The following is an 18,931-nucleotide window of genomic DNA, read 5'->3' as shown; positions in this document are numbered from 1 at the left end:
TGTGATCTCTGATAGTGCTGAGTTCTTGTCATGTGTTTAAAGTGCTTTTTGTTTTGCTGTGTGGAATAAATTGGAGTGCTGGTGATGTGGCAGCACAGGAAAGCATTCCCTAAGCCTGAGGGTCTGCAAGTGTGATTTGCTTTTGGAGCTATTACATTTTTTTGGAAGATTGTTTTTCTGAAATAATGGCCACAGCATTAAACTTCTGAACCTCTGTAGAAATAACAACAGAAAAAATTCAGAAACTGCTGAGCTTCTGTATCAGGTGTGAAATGTGTGTCAGTGGGAGCGTCCTGTATTCAGTACAGCCACACCAGCAAATTTATTAGCAGACTGACCTCTGTCAGCCCCCTGAAACCACCAAAAACCTCAAAACCAAACTCTGGCCCCAGCCTGAACAACAGCTCTGTGCACAAGTTCTCTTTGGGCTGGGTGGTTGCAGCCCTGGGCTTTGCTGCCCTCCCTGCAGGTTGTGCTGATAGCCCAAGGGCTGCTTTGGTGCAGTGTGTGAGTGGGAGGAGCTGTTGTGTAAAGCCTGGGAACTCCTCTGGGTGGTTTTGCCATCAGAACCTGCAGCCCTGGAGTCCAGCCCGCCTTGTTAACAGCAGAGCCAATTCAATCCCAGCCCTTCCCATCCCTCAGCTGCCCCTTCCCACCCCCTTCACCCAGATATGCTGTGCTGTAGCTTGGGCAATGCACCTCTTTATGGGGCAGTGAAAAGATCTGGCTTTCACAAGCAAAATAAAGAGAGAGAAAAAAAACCAACCCTTGTTTTCCTTTTATCATTTCACTCCTCCACATGGCACCAGAGATTGGAGGAGGGAGTGGGTGACGCAGAGATGAGCAGGAGCCTCCTAAACCCGTTCTGCAGCACGAGAGGCTGAACGCGGAGCTGCGCACTGAGCTTTTTTCTCTTAGTGTTTTTTAAACATTTATTTATAACCCACTGTCCTGTTACGTTCAGTCCTGCACAGTCAGTGTGAAGGAAGGTGTTTTCTGTTCTTTTGGCTTGACTTAACATGAGTGGGAAGACTTTTTAGCAGTGTTCTGTTCATTGACTGCTGCTGGCAGATGGATGCTCTCCGCTTGAAGTGCCTCAGGCCTTGATATCTTCCGTTCTCTCCCCCTCCCTCCTCCCAGCACACACCCCGGAGTGTGCAGGCTGTGCTAATTTAGTCACAACTTAAAAGGAGTGATGAAGAAGAAATGCTCAGCTCTAATAGAATTCTTGTCGCTCATGACATCTTTGGGGAGCGCATTTTCACTTCAGGATCCCTAAGGATTTTTTCCAGCAATGTGTATTAGATGTTCTGTGATGCTTCGCTGGAGCAGCAGGAAAATTTGTAATGCATTTTAGGACCAAGATGCAAATCTATTTATATATTAATCAGTTTAGAAAATACAGCATACATGACATCCAGTTTAATATTTTTCAAATATTTTATTAACCCAGGCTTGACTGTTTCTGGTTCTGGGGCGGCTTTTCTATCTGTCTGAACTACAAAGCAAACCTTTAAACAATCATTTGGTTAACCTAATATGTTCAAACATTTGAACCAATTACTGTATTTTCCTAAACAGAGTGTTTCTATGCCAGGAGTTTTCTTTACTTACCATCAGAAGTCAGCTGATGTTAGGTCTGAGGAGTTTGATTAATTTTTCAACAGAATCACAAAATTGTATCATTTGCTGGTAAAAATTGCATGTATTTTTAATGGAAAAAAAGCCAAATTATACTCAACCAGACTTAAAAGCTGTTCTTCTGTGCTGATGATTATGCCTTAACTTAGTGGATGTTTTCAAAATCCTGTACAGCCTCAATCACCAGATGGTGCTGTTACACACTGCTCAAAACATGCCTGGAAAATAAGTTTCAATTCTACCATTGCCATACTTACTCAAGTGTAATTTCATGGGAGGAGTGGTGAGAAAGAGAATTTCTTTCTTTAACCATGTCTTTAAAGTAGAGCCTTTTCTGAAAATTTTGGGTTTGCTCTTGTGAGAGCTGCTCAGAGCAGAATTTTCTCTCACATGGTTTATGACCATGTTTGATGTAAAAATGTTTTGTGGGATAATTTAGGAGGTTGGGTGCTGGCTGTGTGGGGCCATGTCTGGGCTGTAGCCAGTGTGATTCCTTCTTGGGTGCTGAGATTATGAAGGCTTGCAGTGAGGAATGAAGGAGTGTAATATGCAAATATTGAGTGTTTTAGGAAAAGTGAAATGCTGAAAAGTCTCTTCATAAGCTGGATATAATCTGTTTAATGAATGAGATGTAATTTAACCTGGTGAATTTGGAAGGGAAGAACTCCAGTCTGCTGTGGAAAGACTCTCTTTAAAAAAAAGAAATCCAGGCTCCTAATGCACCATTTCTTTTCAATGTCTTCAGTAAATGTAATGCTTTTTCTCTTATTTAGAAAAAAACTTTGCAACATACATATAAAATGTAGTCATTTTTCCCCCTCAGCAGTTGCAAAGTAATTAAGAGTTGTAAAGAAAGTTGCTTTTTTCCTAAGGCTTTGCAGAACTGGTTGTTTATGGTTAAATGTGGAATGGGAAATCATGAGTTTAAAGTTGCTAACTCTTCCTTTAGATGAAGATGTTTTCCCCCTCTTTGTACTCAAATAATTGAATCATTTTGGAAAATAAAAACAGCTAAGTACTAGGCTGTACTACTTAGATTAACCTAAGTAGTGCTAAACATGTAGATAGAAATGAAAGAAGTTTAAGTAATTGCAGGAGGGGGGAAGAATTCTCAAATGCATACCCCTCCTGAAGGCATTATTATTGCTGTAATTTTAGATGTAATTTCCTACATTAAGAATGTAACACTTGAAAAATGAATGAAATTATTTTCCTACACAGTGATTTTTCTTTTAACTTTGTTTTCTAATAGACATTATCAGCAAATGACACTTAAAAAACAGAGAGAAGGTCTCCTCAAGCCCAGGCTCCAGTGTGTCAGGCTGGGTTTAGCATACTTAAGCCTGGTTTTGATCCATGCTGTGTAAACCTGCCCTGGCTGTTGGCAGGAGCTGTATTTGCTTGGCATTACTGCTTGGGACACCAAGTATGTAGCTAGAAGATGGCTTTAATCACCAAGATTTAAAGCCTTCATGCTGTTACAACAAAGCTGTCCCAAACAAACACAGTGAAAATTAATTGGAAAGGCCATTGATTGCTTAGGTGTTTAATGTCAGTTCAGAGGATTCCTGCCTTTTCAACCCAAAGAGGCTTCTCTTAAGTTTGAACAATAGAAAAATCAAACGTGGATCTTTCTTCAAAGAAGGGTCATTAGCACTGAATGCCACAAACCAAGTGGCTAATTATATTCAAATGTGTGACTCCCTAAGAAGTTACATTATGTGAATGAGCATATAAATGCATTTTTAATAAAATCAATTAGAAATGGCATTTTTAGAAGAAAACTGTAAACTCTTCCTTTATGTGCCCTAATGTCATTCAGTTGATTATTTGTACTTTTGGATAATATGTTATGAAATGCAAAATAATAAGAAAGCAGATTAGGGTCACAGTTCCAGTTTCTGAGTTTCTGGGTTTGTGGAATCACTTAGGATGTACAGGAATTACACCCACACCTTCTCCTGTATGGCTGTCATTCCTTAGAGAGAAAGTATTGATTAGTGTTTCCATTGTATCTTGATATTAAATATATATTTATATTAGATGTGCTTCTTGATTGCTCTTATAAATCAGTAGTCAGGGAAAGCACTCTGTGCATTTTTACAGTAGGAATCATGAATTTGCTACTTTGTTTTGTAGTCCATCCACTTAGGATGAATTTCTGAGAATGGGTTGCTCTGCAGACACTGGTCATTAGGTCTGGTCTGAGGCTTGAGGGCTTTTTTGGTAACAATATAGACCTAAGGAACCTGAGATTGCTTTTTTGTTTCCTGTCCTTACAAAATTGATGTGTAAGACAAAGCCACCTCCAATGTTCTTCCTTTTTAGAAAGCATCACATTATCTTGTCTAAAAGGGAAACATAAACATTGCAGTTTCCAGCCACACTCTGATGGGTTTGCACAGGTGCTGAAGCATGGGTGATCATCCTTAAAAGTCATCCTGGTACTTCTTTCCAGAGTTTGACAGAGCCAGTTGATGCATTCCTACTTTTATTGGGCACATGTGCATATGTGTGCAAGCTCAGATGCACAGAAATAGTTTTACATGAGAAAGGACAGTTTGTAAATTAGATCAGGAGATGGATGTCTGTGCTCATGGCATGTAGTGACAGGACAAGAGGGAATGGCTTTAAGCTGAGGGAGATTAGGTTTAGATTAGATTTTAGGAAGAAAATCTTCCATTTTAGAGTGATGAGACAGTGGCTGATGCTGCTTGGAGAAGTCGTGGCTGCCCCAGCCCTGGAAGTGTTCAGGGCCAGGTTGGATGGAGGAGCTTGGAGCAACCTGGTCTGGTGTCCCTGCCCGTGGCAGGGGGTTGGAGCTTGATTATCCTCAAGGTCCCTTCCAGCCCAAGCCATTGTGTGATCCCATGATGTTCCTGTAGCCTTAGACAAAGCATAGAAGCTGTGTGTTACTGATGAGCTTCACTCAGGGCTTGTGGCTGCCCTTCTTGCCAAGGCTTGTCTCACTTCTCTTGCTTGCTCTGGCTGATGCCTGTAGAAAATAGAGTGTTTGTCTTTTTCCTTGGGTTGTGTCTCAGCACAAAATCTTCAGAGCACTGGGAGCTGGTGCAAGGGGTGGTGGTGGGATATATGGGGGGTTGTTGGATTTCCCCTTTCAGTTGTCCCCAGCAGCTTCATCCTCTGCTATTTTACCTGATTTGTTATGAAAGAAAAAATTAGATTTCTTCTAATCCAAGAAGGATAGGGAAAGTACTCTTACAAAAAATAAAATGATGAAAAGTACAGGCCTAGGTGGTCCAGTTGAATCTAGTCTTCAGGCTGAGGTTTTTGTGTGTCCTCTCCTGCTTTTTACCGTACATTTGCTGTGGAGTGAAAAGAGGAAAACAGACTTTATATGAAAATGCAGTAAATCACTAATAGCTCTTAATTTATCATTCACTCCTCTCTAATTACCAGCCTCCATTTTAAATGTGAGTTGAATCCTCACAATTTGCTAATCCAAATTCATCCTCATTTTCAAAGGTGAGGATGAAGCTGTCCTCTTATTGTCAGCAAATCAGCATCTATAAATTAGGAGATTTTAGAGGGGTTGCCTTATTATCCTGAACCCCATGCAACTTGCCAAATCCAAGCAGGTGTTTTGTTTGCTTGCTCCCTCATTGTGAAAGCTCAGGGAAAATAGTTAGAAATAAAATTATTGAATGTCAGCAGAAATCTTGTGATTTCACAGCAGTGCTAATTATGGGTGACTAGCTTTGCAAATGCAGTCCCTTTCCACCTTAAAAAAAAATCTATATCTAAAGGTTTCTTCTTTTTAGAAGGTAGGAGGTGGGGAAATAATCTGACATATTTAGCTACATGAAGTCTTGTTTTTAAAATTAAATACAAGGAAAATAATTTACAAGGTTGCTTAGTGATACTGTGGGAAAATGTGTATCTTGAGACTATTCAAAGGCATCTCAAAGTAGATTTAGAAACTATGGTTCCTGACAAGCACTAGAAAAAAAAAATACTGCTTCTGGTGCAAGCTGAATCAGTTCTTGAGTGTGTCAAGAAAGAATACCACTTTTCAAGTGATTTTTGGAACAAATCCAGGGTGCTTGTGAGGTGACGTTTGTTGTCTGAGTGGTCTGTGTTGTTCCAGCTGGCCCTACACTAAAAGTTAACTCTTGCTTGCTGCCAGCTTCTTTCTAGAGAGCAAAGGGGTATCTATCTGTAGCTTTGGTCAAAATAAAGTTGTTAGACACCCTGTGGATCATAAACACTTCTGTCTCTTTGTGTTCTCTGTCCATGGTGAGTCCACCATGCATTGATGGCACATGGTCTCCTCAAGGGTAGTTTGCACCCTGCTATAGATCTGGGGGAACTGGGAATAGAAAAAAATGTTCATTTTGCAGGATTACAGCTGTGCTCAGATGCTCTTTTTGCCATCAGGTACACAGTTTTCCTACTGCATGTGTGGGTAGTTTGTTACCCCCAACATTGCTCTTTGCTTTTTGATCTGACATGTACGATAAATTTTATTCTGAGATCATTGCAGTGTTTGCTTCCAGCTGTAAGAAGAAGAGGAAACTTGATGTTGATCAAGGTCTTTGACATAGAGGGAAAAAAGCTTTGAGGTTGTTTTGGATTTCTGAAAAACACTGATCTGTCATGCCAGCAAAGTCAAGTTGGGGGATTACAGTGACACTGAATATTGCATACCAAATTCAATATCCTAAGAAAACTTCAGCAGAAGAAAAGGGAAGCATAAGGGAATGTAAGCAGCCACATGGAAATGAAAATCAAGTTCTTTAAAAAGTACATTTGAAATGAATTGTCTCCTCTGCATTTTGCAGCAGAAGTCAGGGGCTGTCACCTGCCTCCATGGCTCAGCACAGGGGATTGTGTGTGGTTTTCCATCTCCCCCAGGAGCACTTGCTCCCTGTTAAGCCAAGAAGGATCCTTGTGTCCCATATCCATTCCTGATTCAGTCTGCAGAAAGTCTGAAAGGGAGATGATATAACAACAGCCTTCTTGCAAGTAGAAGATGTTGTTAAAGTTTGAGAGTACTGATTTCAAAATGAGTACAGGCACTGTTTCTAGAGGGTAAAACCACAGTTGATTTGAGGCCCTCAGAAATGTTTGGTTGTGCCAAGTTCAGCTTCCCATGCATGGGGGCATGGCTTTCAGTGGGAGTTGAGTGCTCAAGATAATTAAAGCTGGGTTAAACAAAGCAGCACCTCTGCTTCTTGTTGTAGGACAGTGCAGTAGGCATTTGACCATAGGAAAATGTGAACTTGGCTGTGTCCTGTTGCTGTTGTAGCTGCCAGGGACAAGGATACCTGGATGTAAGGTTGTCTTGCACAAAGCTAGGCAGAATTTCATCAGCCTGTCTGCTTTTCATAACACTCCAGTAAAATACAAAAGGTAGGAAGGGCCAGATTATAATTGTTTTGCAGAGGGAGAACACGGTCCTTGAGGCTGATTAATGTAGCAATAGAACTTCTGAGGCCTTCGGTGAGGAACTGCTTGTAGCATAAACAGGTGTGAGGCAGGCAGCTGATTGAAGTGTTTGTTTATTTTTGTGGATCTTGAAATAGGTCAGTAAATAGAATTTACTCTGTAGACTGTATTGAAGCAATATGTTAGTTAGGTACAAGATGATGCTGATGTTAAGCGATTCCTTAGGGCAGCTTCTTTGATTACAGCTGCACACAGTCAAAGAAAAAGCTAATTTTGGTGTTCACAGCACCTGCCTGATTGAAACACTGAGGCAGGTTGTGTTTTATAGTCAGCTTATTTAAAAAAAAAATACTTCTAACCACTGTCACCAATCAGAAAATGCTGTGAAATTTAGACCTGTCTGTAGTCAGACCCGGGCAATATTAAATTCAGATAGATCATTGTCTCAGCTGGTCTCAGAACTATTTTGGGGGTTTGCTGCATCAATACTCTTTCTTGTGCTGAGCATCCTGTAGGAGCAGTGGCAGTATCAGGGGAGAAGAATCCATGTCTCCTTTAATGAGATCTGTTAGGATGCGACATAGCAATCATCACATAAATCCACTGATTTCTGTTTAAGCCTTTAGTAGTCAGTATGTTCTCTGGTAGCTATTTTTCACCATACCATATTACCTAGAGGAAAAGGAATTAATAATGCATGTAGTCTTGGATATGTATGTTTAATGGATGATCTCACATCCTATCTTGGAGTCAGGCTGCACAGAAAATGCCCTTATGAAATTGATCTTTGAGGTCCAGCACATAAAGAACAGAAAACTGTAATTGTGCTTACTTAAAATTTTCTTTAACTACTAAGGACTGGCACACAGGAGGTAAGCAGATCATCTAGAAGAGCAAAGGAAGTTGGTATCTGAAGATTTGGTTATGGAGAAAATTTCTCAGATTTTGTTGCATGAGCAAATGTTGAAATTTTTGGGGTTCTTTTGGTGGCATGTGTTGTTAATACAATATTTAATAAATAATGAATGCCATTTAATACTTAATAAATATTTAATTCAGGAAAACTAGAATGGAATGGTGACTGGAAAAAGAATTTAAGAGGCAGAAACTTGAGTAGGTGGATCTTTGCAGTCCAGGTCAGGCTGTTCTGTGTGACTGACAGTGGCTCTGTGCTGTTCTGGGTCAAACTGAGCAGGCTCAAGGCTGATGTAGAGTCAGCAGTGGTGGCCACTTGGGGAGGAAAGGGTGGAGGGATTTCTTCCCTTGTTCTGACCATTCAGAATGCAGAATAATTCTGTCATGCAAAGCAGCCTCTCTCTGAAGGTTACAGTTTTGCAAAAGCATAAGAATTTCCTTTAACCTAGTAAATCATCTTAGCCCATTTCTCTTATACAGCATCATACAATATAATGATTTTTTCTTGTGTTTTGCCCTTACTGGATTCATATGTTCCAAGCACTGGGAGTTTCCACCAGTTCCCTTGGGAAACTATTATGAAGTCCAGTGAGTTTTGTTGTAAGGTCCTGTTAACATAGTGCTTATATTTTCCTTTAATTTCATGTTATTAGCCCTTAAGCATGAACTCATGCTTATATCTATTTATGGCTTAAACTTCCCTCATCTTCCAGAGATCTGGTGATCTTCTGCTTTTCTCTTGATAAATCATGTCTGATAATTAGATGAAGGTTCTAAGTTCAGTCTCTGGGTCTTTAAACATCCACCCTCTATTTCCCAGCCATGCTCTCAATCTTTTATTCTAGGGTGATCAGGGCTCCTCCAGAGGAGAAGGCCAAAGTCTGGTGAGAATTTCCTCATCCCAAACAGTTTTGATATATGACATCCCATACATAAATTGTAGCCTCATGTAAATGGAAGGCATCACAAACATACAAGTAAATATTATTATGCCAAATACTTTCTAAGAGAGCCACGTTGGCTCACTAGAAATATGTAAATGGCATCGTAGTTTTAATTCCTTACTGAAACAGTCTGTACATCTCACTTATACAAATGTTATTGTTTAAAGAAATACAAGGCTGTTCCTGAAATATGTGCATTCTGTCTTTGAACATAAATCTCTTTCCAACTCCAGGCTGAAGTAGGTGCCACAAGAGACTGACTTGATAAATGGCATCACTGATTCACTACATGGTTTAGCTGAGATGTGTGGCAACCTTCAGTTATGCTTAGTTTAAAAAGGAAGGAAATGCAAAATAGAGGCTGAAGCCCTATCCATAATGTCTTCTGTCATCTCTGGGCAGGACAGAGGTGCAATTACCAAGGGCAGCTGTAGCTTTGATCTAAATGGGCCGTTTGTGGTGCTGGGGGAGAGCAGCCCCTGCACAATCACTCTGCTTGCATGAATGCTGTAGCTGATGGACTCAGCTGCCAGCGACAAGCTAAGGGCAGAATTTAATTCTTCAGCTGCAGCCTGGATAAAGATTGATGCTGTCTTACCTCACTGCTAGGTTTCTTATCCCTTCTGTATAAAGAAATAAGTATTTGACCACTCGTCAGCTTCATATCAAAATGCCTTAAATAAGCATTAACCTAATACAGTCTTTCTTGCTTTTGTAACAGCTCTGTGCCTTTCCCTGCTTGATTTCAGTTCTCTGTTTCTGCTTCCATTTTTAGATCATGTTTTATCTCTTATCCCTTTGATATCTTTAATAACTCCCTCTTTTTCTTCACCCTCTCAACTACTTCTCTCTGCATCCTTTTACCTTGATGCCTTCTCATTGTATTTCCATCTGTTTTGATGATTTAAGAAATTTGACAATTAGTTGATATTTATGACATTTTTACTTTGGAAATGACTGTGTCATCTTCTTTGACTGCCAGCTGAGTAGGGTCTGGATGTGGAGAGAGTGTCCTTTGTTGGATGTGTATGTGGAATTACAGGGGAAGAGGAAGGAAAGAAAGCCTCAAAGCTCAAAAAACAAACCCCACAATGGAAATCAGAGCCTGAAAGTAGCTTTGGGCTCTCAGGCCTTTTTCAGTCCTGAGGAAGCAGCAGCAACCTTAAGCAGAGGCTGAGAGCAGAGTGGGTATTAGTGCCTGTCTGTATGGTCCTTCCTGCCTGCACAGTTGGATGATGGAGAGTGGAAATAACTTAGCACTGACAGTTGTGTTTTGACAGAACAACCGGTGTGCAGAGGAGCAGGGCTGAACTCTAGGAGAGGAAAATTGTTCTGCATGTGTCTGAGGACAAGTAAATTCTCAGACATGTTATAAAAGGTGAGTGTTAAAGGTGGACAAGGAAAGCAGGGAAGGTTCACAGGGATATACAGGGGCCCCTTGACAGGAAAAGGGAAAGGCTGGACTGGCTTTTATAGCAGGGAATATGGATTAAACAGGAAGGTTGGTTTTGTTGTTTTTTTTTTTAAACAATCTTAGTATGTGTGACCTTATCTAATGGCTGCTGCAGTGCAGCTGGGAAGTGGTAATTGTTCAGCTGTGGTAACTCAATGACTCCTGCTCCTGTCCCTGTCCCTTGGTCTCAGTGGCAGTTGTGGCAGGGATGCCCTCAGCCCCTGCATCCTCCTGGTCCGTGAGGCTGCTCCTGTGGGCTCCGTGGCACGGGCAGGGCTGAGGGATGGCTCCTGTCAGCTCTCACTCTGCGGGGAAGGCAGCAGAGCTCCTGTCAGCGAGCAGATAACACTGCCCTGATTTATATGCTGCTCGCCTCTGCAAAGTTTTCCACTGCAGCAATGGAGCCCTTTGTGTTCGCTCTTCATTTTGGTTTTGTTTTAAAGGCTTTGATAACTTTTGGGATTTTTCTCCTATATTGTGCTGTATTCATGAATTTTTCTAGCTGGGTAGATTGATGATAGTTTTTTGTTAGTTAAATGTTTTTTATGTTGTAACAGTATGAAATAGGTTCTATCATTCTCAAAATGCAGGTTTTTAAGACTTTTGAAAATGATTTTTTAAAAACTGTCAGATTATGTCATGAGCTAATATTTTTCTTTTTTTTTTGTAGTGATGTAAAAATGATTGTGGGTGGTTGAAGGTAGTGCTTGGATCAGCAGTAATCCTATGTGACAGCAGAAATGTTCAATTTCTTGTTGTGACAAGAGTAAAAACTGGTAATTGATAAGTGGAAGGGAAAAGATTTACATGTATACACATATAGAAAAATCTCTAAGAATAGCTGTCCTTTAAAATGTAACTTAAAAAAAAAATCATTGTCCAAATAATTCAGAGGAAAATTAAAGCAGGGCCTAGCTAGTGGTGCTTTCAGAAGGAAATCTTGCATGTCCAAAAGCTACCACTGTCTAAAAGTTCTTGGTATTTTGATTTTTTCTTTCCAATTCCCTTAATGTGGGACAGGTAAGGGTTATGCTACATTAATCATACATGTGCTCACAGTTCTTGCCAGTAGTGCAGCTTTCCAGCTGTTTCAACTTTGAAACAGCTGCAAATCTTCTGTGAGTAAAAAAAGTTCAGTTAGCTAAACTTTTGGATATAAAAAAAGCCCGTATTTGCTTTCTTCCAAAATGAATCTGAAATGCTAATAGACAAATAACTAATGAGCACGATAGCATTTGTTTAAACTGTGGTAATCAGAGTTTTGTGCAAGCTGCCTTGCACAGGAGGAGCAGGGAGGGCTGGCAGCAGTAGCAGGGAAGCAGGAGGAAGCGTAGGGATAGTGTGTACTTTTCTCTTTGACCCATTTAGGCTTCAGTCTCACATTTCTTTAAGTTGATCCACGTGTGTGTGGCTGCTGACAGGATTTCTCCTCGCCCCTGCCACATTCTGCCGCCGTCAGGGCTTGCGAGGCTGCTCGTTGAGTTACATGAGGGAGCTGGTCCAAATGGAAATTCAGCTTTTTTGGTTGTTTGGGTTGATTTTCAGCACAGCAGATTCCCTCATCTGTATCAGTGTGTGGCCGTGTAAATGTCACATTGGAGGTGGGAACGGTGTCTGCAGGAACTTCAGCTTCACTTAAAACAGTTGTGATCCAATTCCTTCAGTGCTGGTGAATCAACAGATAAGGGCTTTGTTGGGGTTTTCTTGCTTTTGTTTTCTTTTAGTGTCAGCATTGACTGTGGTTTCCCAACATGACACCATAAATGAAGTTAAGTGAGGACTTTATGAGCAAGCAGTTCTTGAGCTGTGCTGAAAAGAATAATTAAGCAGGGTTAAGAAATGAGCAAGCTGCTGTCTGGAGGATGATGGGCAAGATTAGCAATAGGTTAAATGCAGCCCCTGCATCAGCTGTGTGGCTTCTGGTCTGTAGTTGAAGCGTGGGTAGCAGTTATAGATGGATAATGGGAATGAAATGGCAGCAGGAGAAATGCCACCTGTGAGGGAAGCAGAATTCCAGGAACTGCATGCAGAAAAACAGAGGAACCACTCGTGATGCCAGATTTTTCAGAGTGGTTAAAACAAATTAATTCAAATGGACAGTTGCTGTATATGCAAAGAGGGAGTGGTATCATAGGATCAGAGAATAGAAAATGTGCTTGAGGAGGAGGGGTGGGAGAAGTTATGTGGGTGCTTTGCAGGCCTGTTTTGGCATTAATGGAACACAAGGGCCAATTTTGAGGGATTAATACTTAAAGAAGTACAGGCAAGTGCTGAGAAGAGATGTTAACAGCAAATTTTCTAGGTGAAAGAAAAGTAGCTTAGTATCAAATATTTAAAAAGTGGTTGCAGCAGTGACCACCATCTGAATTTTTAAGACATTAATCTTAAAGATGCATGGTTGTTCTCTTTAGCTGAGTGAGTGAATGAGCCTTTGAGGGGCTCTGGAAGGGCTTTACCAGGACAGAAGGGACCTGCACCTGGTAGATGGGGAGCTCTCTTGGGAGGCAAAATGGATGGGTTGGATTGTTGTCAACAGGCAGAGAAATTGAATACAGGTCTCTGCACTCAGCTAGTCTGGGTCTGGCCATACAGAGATAAAGAGGAGGCATCAATCCTTCAGTAAACAGGTCTGGATTAAGTCTTTTTTTATTTCACAAGGTTGTTTTTATAACACAGGTCAGTTTACTGATTTGGTTTTCTGTTCATTGCCACAAACAATTTTGCTGGCACAGTTGGTGAAATATCCCAGGGAAAGGGCCAGGAGCTGTTTTATTCTGCTGAGATAAGAGAACAGAGTGTACCCTTGGGCAGCCCCTGGAGCAGCTCTGCCAGGTGACACGGGCACTGGGATGCATCCATCGGAGCAGGGCCAAGAGTTCCCGGGCTCCAGGGTGCTCAGCCTGGGCACTGACACATCCACAGAGGAGCTGGGGAGCTCTTGTGTGGAAGAACTGGGTTTGGGATGTGGGGTGCACCCACAAGCAGATGGCAGGATAAGCATTTGGAGCCAGGCAGAGCATGGGCACAAGGCCAGCGTGGTCATCACTTTGCTCATGGGCAATTAGGTGTTACTGGGAATAACTCTTAGCTAACCTTGATAAAATTAAACTTGTTATTGTGCTGGCTCAGCACTGCTGCAATGTCCTGCTGTGCTGCTACTTTTACTGCTCATTGGCCTTTTTCCTTACAGGCTCACAGGGATGGAGCTGTTCCCTGCTCCCAGTATTGCGTGTGTGGCTGGAAATGCTCAGTGTGAGCCCTGCAGCCTCACTTCCCTCCCTTCAAATGTGTTCTTGTCTTTGATCACAGGACTCTCCCCTTGATTAGGCTGCTGGGACCAGCCTTCATGAGTGTAGCCCCACTGATCTGCCCCTTTTGTGCCTTTGTTTGTTTGTTTTACTGATTTGTAATACAAATAACATAGAAGCCTGGCATAGAGCAAAGAGCAGGAAATTCATTCAGGCTTTGAGCCGGGAATTGCTGAAATTGAAACGTGTGACAAAGCATGCAGGGATGCTCACACATAAAAACTGCTCTTTTCCCCCCTTTTTTGGAGTTCTTTTGGGCAGCCTTTTCAAAGAAAGAAAAGGAACGAAAACCCAAATGCAGAACAAAATCTGCACATAAAAATCATTGGGTAAAGCAATTCAAATGCTGGAAATGCATATCCGAGTGCAAACCAACCAAACTGTTTCTTTTAATAGAATCTAGTGTTTGTTACCATAACAATCCTTTTTGCAAAAGAAGGATTAGTGCTGTTAACATGTCTCTGTTCCCTGCTTCAGGTGGCACTTGTTTTCAGGGCGCCTTGAGCAAATTGCAGAAAGGGAGGAAAATCCATATGCCTCCTGGATTTTGATGATGCACTTTAGTATCGTAATAACAATTCATTTAGGCTCTGGCTTTGTACTGCCTGTTATTTCCCTAGAAATTTATGATTCATCCTGACAAATATATGAAATAGCAGTGTCACAGACTGAAGGGAAGGCTGCAGATGAGCAGGCAGAAGCCAGATAAGAGTAATGTAGAGCTGTAGCTGCTTGACATTACTGACTTTTAAGGGGTCCAAAAAAGGTATGATTCCTCTTCCATAGGGGAACAGAACAAGATGTTTCTGTAGTAACGAGATCATAAAAGAAAGAAAATTGCTTGTAAAGAAGATGTCTGATTTTCCCTCTTTTTCTACTTTGCTTCTATTATAACTTAAGCTGCAGTTTTGCTTTCAGCTGTCTCTTGTGTAAGCATTTAATAGAACCAAGATATTCTGCAAATCTATTTTTTTTGACAGTGATTTCTGGCCTACACATTTTGTTTTGTAATAACCACCGTTTCCTCTGTCAAAAGCATGGAAATTATCTGAAATAAAAGGATAGTAGTGTTCTGTGGTCCTATGTGAACTTGTCACTTCAGGTCTGCTGTGCCAGTTCAAAGCATTGAGTTGGCATGGGATGAGAAGATGATGGTGTTTCTTTCAGCATGCTGGGAGTAGATGGGTAGAAACACTTTTTTTTTTTTTCCTGTAGGCTTGGAACTAAAAGCTGAAAAGAGCCTTTTGTTTTTTGCTGCAGATTCAGGAGCGTGATAAACTTTACTACTTGGTAGCCTGGGAACTTGATTTTGTGTGTTGATTACAGCAGTGCAAACTTCTCTCTTTCTCTCACTTCCCCCCTGCTTCCCCCTCTGCCCGATGGCATGATGAGCCTTTGAGAAATAAATGGGAATTGCGTGGTGTGTGCTCTGTGCATTGCAAAATTTCTGTCCTTTCTAGACTTCAGTTCTTTTGCTCTGTAGAAGGAAATTTATTGCTTTATACTGGTGAGGGAAAGGGGAGGATTTTTCAAACCTTGCTGTTGGGCTTGTCCTGCCTTTTTAAAAAGACACTGTTCCCTGCCCTTCTCCCAAAGGTACTTAGATACCAATTTTCTTGCCATCACTAAATTGCAAGGGCAGCATGAAGTGTAAGCTTTGACCTCAAAGGTGCTATTTCTTGTTTAAAAAAAGAATCCCAGCATCTGTCAGAAACCTGTAAGGCCCAAGAGAAACAATGCTTATTGCAAGTTACTAATAAAAGATGCATCTACTAAGAGACTTGTTTTACCTCTATATATTTTGTCTTATGATTTGTGCTTCTACATAGCAATTCAGAAAAAAATGCAATAATTAATTCTGACTGTTTCATGTGATGATATTCCTTTATTGTACTGAGATAGTAGCTGCAGGTTTTTAGAGCAGGGTCACATTGAAACTTTTTTAAAAGCTGTCCTGCAGGATAAAATGGATAAGAGAGTTGTTGTGAGTGTTCTATAACCCAGATCATGATAGGGTTTAAAGGTCTATCAGTTCTTTTCCATCCAGTGGTGAATCTCACTTAATTGGAGTTTGTAACACTGTGATGGAGTCAGGTGAGCACTGAGTGGAGCAGATTGCTAATAAACTTCACTGTGTTGTTGGATATTCCCACTCCTTTGGCTGAGATCCTCAGGCTTTGCATCCTTGCAGCTCACTGGGAGCACACAGTGAGGGTGGCAGTCACAGCAAAGATGGGGACAGGAGGGAAACAGCAGCTGCAAGGTTCCAAAATGCCACCCAGCTAGCAGGGAGCAGTGGGAGTGGGAGGATGCTCAGGGCTGATGGCCATAATGCAGTGCTGTAGATCTGCTGGAGGGAATTGCTCATCTCTCCCCAGCCCTGGAGCTTGCAGCTGCTCAGCTGCTCCTCCCTGCCCTGACCCAGTGCTTGGCAGGGCTTGTGGCCACCACTGCTCACTTCTGGGGACTTCTCATGGTGAGCACTGCCAGTATGAATGAGTATTTGCACTCTTTTCTTGTTTGTCAGCAGTAACTGGAGCATTGGATAGAGAGTTTATTTTGATCAGTTGTTTTCTTACAGCCCAGTTTCTCTATGTATGAACATCTGCTCTTCAGATAGCAACAGATTAAATCACTGTATTTATAGTTAAATAAAATGTTACGGAGGCACATTTTTGAGCTCTGGAAATGTCAGATTGGCCAGCTAGGCAGAAGAGGTTGGAAGTCACAAAATGACATACATTTGATTGTCATCTGACTAGGGTGAGGGCACTCTACAGTGGCTTGGCTGTGTATTGCACAGCCATCTCACTGATACCTGCCTTTTCTTGGAGTCTGTGAAGAGCATTCTTGAATCTGGGGAGGAACCAGAAGGAGTAAAGGGTATCTTGAAGTTTCCTGCGGAGAAATCTAGAAGCACAGTTGCTAATGCTAACTTTTCCGGCTTTTTTTTTTTTCCTTAGTCTTACATAAGATACCAGAAAAATAGAATTTTGTTGTCATGTTAAATTCAAGGGGCGGAGGTGGTGATGGGGAAACAACAAAGCTTTTGATCTTTCTTTGGTAAATAGGAGACTGGTTGCAGAATGTAAATGTTTGTCTTAGATGATGCTGGAAGCAGTACATTTCTTTCTCTCTTTTCACAAATAAGGACAAAACCAAGTTAGTCATCAAGATACACATAATTTCTAGGATGATTCTTGTCCTGAATTAAGTTGTTCATTTTGGAGACAAGCAGCAGTGTAACAGTTGTCTTGTTTTTCCACAGACTGTATGACTGGTATAATACCACAGGGCAGCTTGAGGGAGTCCTAGCACACAGAATTAAAGCCTCCTCTGGTCTGCAGAAGGCTGAGTAAAGCATTCAGTAACATTTCCTAAGTAGACAAGTACCTTTCTCTTAGATCTCTTTGGTATTTTTTCAGTAGACAATTGCCCCTAAAGTAATTCTACTTTAAAATATTGATGGTGGATGAAGAGTTCAGCTAAAAGAGCATGTATTACTCAAACAAGCATACTGTTTTCTTAGGATGGATTATGATGAATTAATTATATTTTAACATTTGAAATTAGGAAAAGGTTAAATACTCAGAATATTAATGGTAGCTTGAGGATGGGAGCAGCTCAGTGCTGAAAATAGCTTATGAAAGAAATTAATTTCAAGTATCTTCCTCTATGTTATTCTTTTTTTCCTCTTTTAGTATGTTCTTTGTTTTTGAAGGGAAGCTGGTTTGCTGCCACTGCAAAATGAGTTTTTAGTACTCAAGTACATTTATTTTCCCCCCCAAATAAGTATAAACTGATTTTTTCTTAGGGACAGAAGAAACAGCATACCAACTGTAGAGTGTCAAATAAAGTTCTAGAAAGACCAGATGCTAGTTAGAACCTTAATTTTAGGAAGATGTGGTATTTGTATTCGAGGCTGGTGAGTGCCAGTCCAGGGCCTGCTGATGGCAGTGGAAAAGCTGCTCACCTGCTGGGCTTTGGATTACCCTTGAGTAGCTTATCATGCCCACACCTCCCTTGGGGGGGTGATGGATCCTTCCTCTGCTCTTAGTTCACTCTCCAAACACGTTACACCTGGCTGAGCCATGTGCCTTAAAGGATATCTTGGTGGTGAGTGCAGTAATTTCCACGTGTGCAGGAAGGAGAAGCTGCTGCTTTGTGGCAGCTCCTGTTTGGCTGGAGTCCCACTGGCCCCAGCTGCCTGGCTGGAGTCACTTCTTGTTAAAACCAGCATCTTTGGCAAAGGGGTGCTCAGAGGTGAAGATTTTTTACCATGATGATGGTGTAGGGATTTGCATTAAATTAAGATGGGTTTGTGCAGGAGCTGGTGGTGTTCTGGGAAGCATTCTGTGGGTGCCATTGCTTCCTGTGAGCAGTGGTGGGCATGGCAGGCACCTTTGTGCCCTCCACAAGCTGCTCCTGACATCTCTGAAGGGAGCAGATGAGAGTTTCCTGTAAATACATGTGCTGGAAACATCTGCCCAGCACATTGAATGAAAGGATTTTTCTTGATGTGCTGTCTGACCCCGTGTGCTGAGGAACTCGAGTGCTCAGTTTTCCTCATGACTTCCCCCATCTTTTTCTTAAGCTGTCTTTTCAGCACATCCTTCTGAAGCTGGGACTGTGGGGACGGGCTGGACCTCGCTTCCCGCATCTGTCCCAGCAGCTGGACCACTTCCTGCCATGAATCATCCCAAACACACTTTTTTCTTTTTATTGTTTTATTTAAGGGTGAAGGCACATTTGTTTCCTGAAGCCACAGGCTGATCTAAGTAGTCTGGCAGACAAGCCTCAAATGAAGGCTGGGGTGTGAACGTGTTTGGAGGAAGGAGGTGCCTCCCATCACTGGGATCATGGGCAAGCCAGGAGCAGAGCTCTGTCCTTGTGGACTTCATTTGTGGTCAGAGGAACAGCAAACTCCATCACTTCTTGGAGAGCTGCAGCAAAACGTCTTCTCTGTTTGCAAGTCAGTGTCAAACACACCATGACCTCTGGTTTTTAGCTGCAGCTAATCAAGTGCTAATTGGCAAGTGATGCTAAGGGAGAGGGGCGTAATCTTTTGTCTGAGAAGACTTGGCTATGGCTTGGATCCTCTGTGGGACCGATGTTTGTGGCTTGGTTTTCCAGAGTTCATTGATTGCATGTGTTTCAATTTTAGCAGTCCAAAACAAGGCTTTTTTTCTTTTTTTTTTTTTTTTGTCCTGAGGAGCTCAGCCTGAATAGTTCCTGAAACTTGAGAGGTCATTGTGTTTCAC

The 18,931-nt window shown here is 41.6% G+C and overlaps 1 protein-coding gene across 1 annotated transcript in view; it reads left to right on the top strand.

Moving 5' to 3' along the window:
- Positions 1–18,931, top strand: part of BRF1 (BRF1 RNA polymerase III transcription initiation factor subunit) — a 173,685-nt gene that overhangs the window by 23,389 nt on the left and 131,365 nt on the right. The window lies entirely within an intron of this gene.

The sequence above is a fragment of the Melospiza georgiana genome, chromosome 6 (assembly GCF_028018845.1).
Source record: "Melospiza georgiana isolate bMelGeo1 chromosome 6, bMelGeo1.pri, whole genome shotgun sequence".
Taxonomy (NCBI): Eukaryota; Metazoa; Chordata; class Aves; order Passeriformes; family Passerellidae; genus Melospiza; species Melospiza georgiana.
This window is presented reverse-complemented; position numbering and strand designations above follow the sequence as displayed.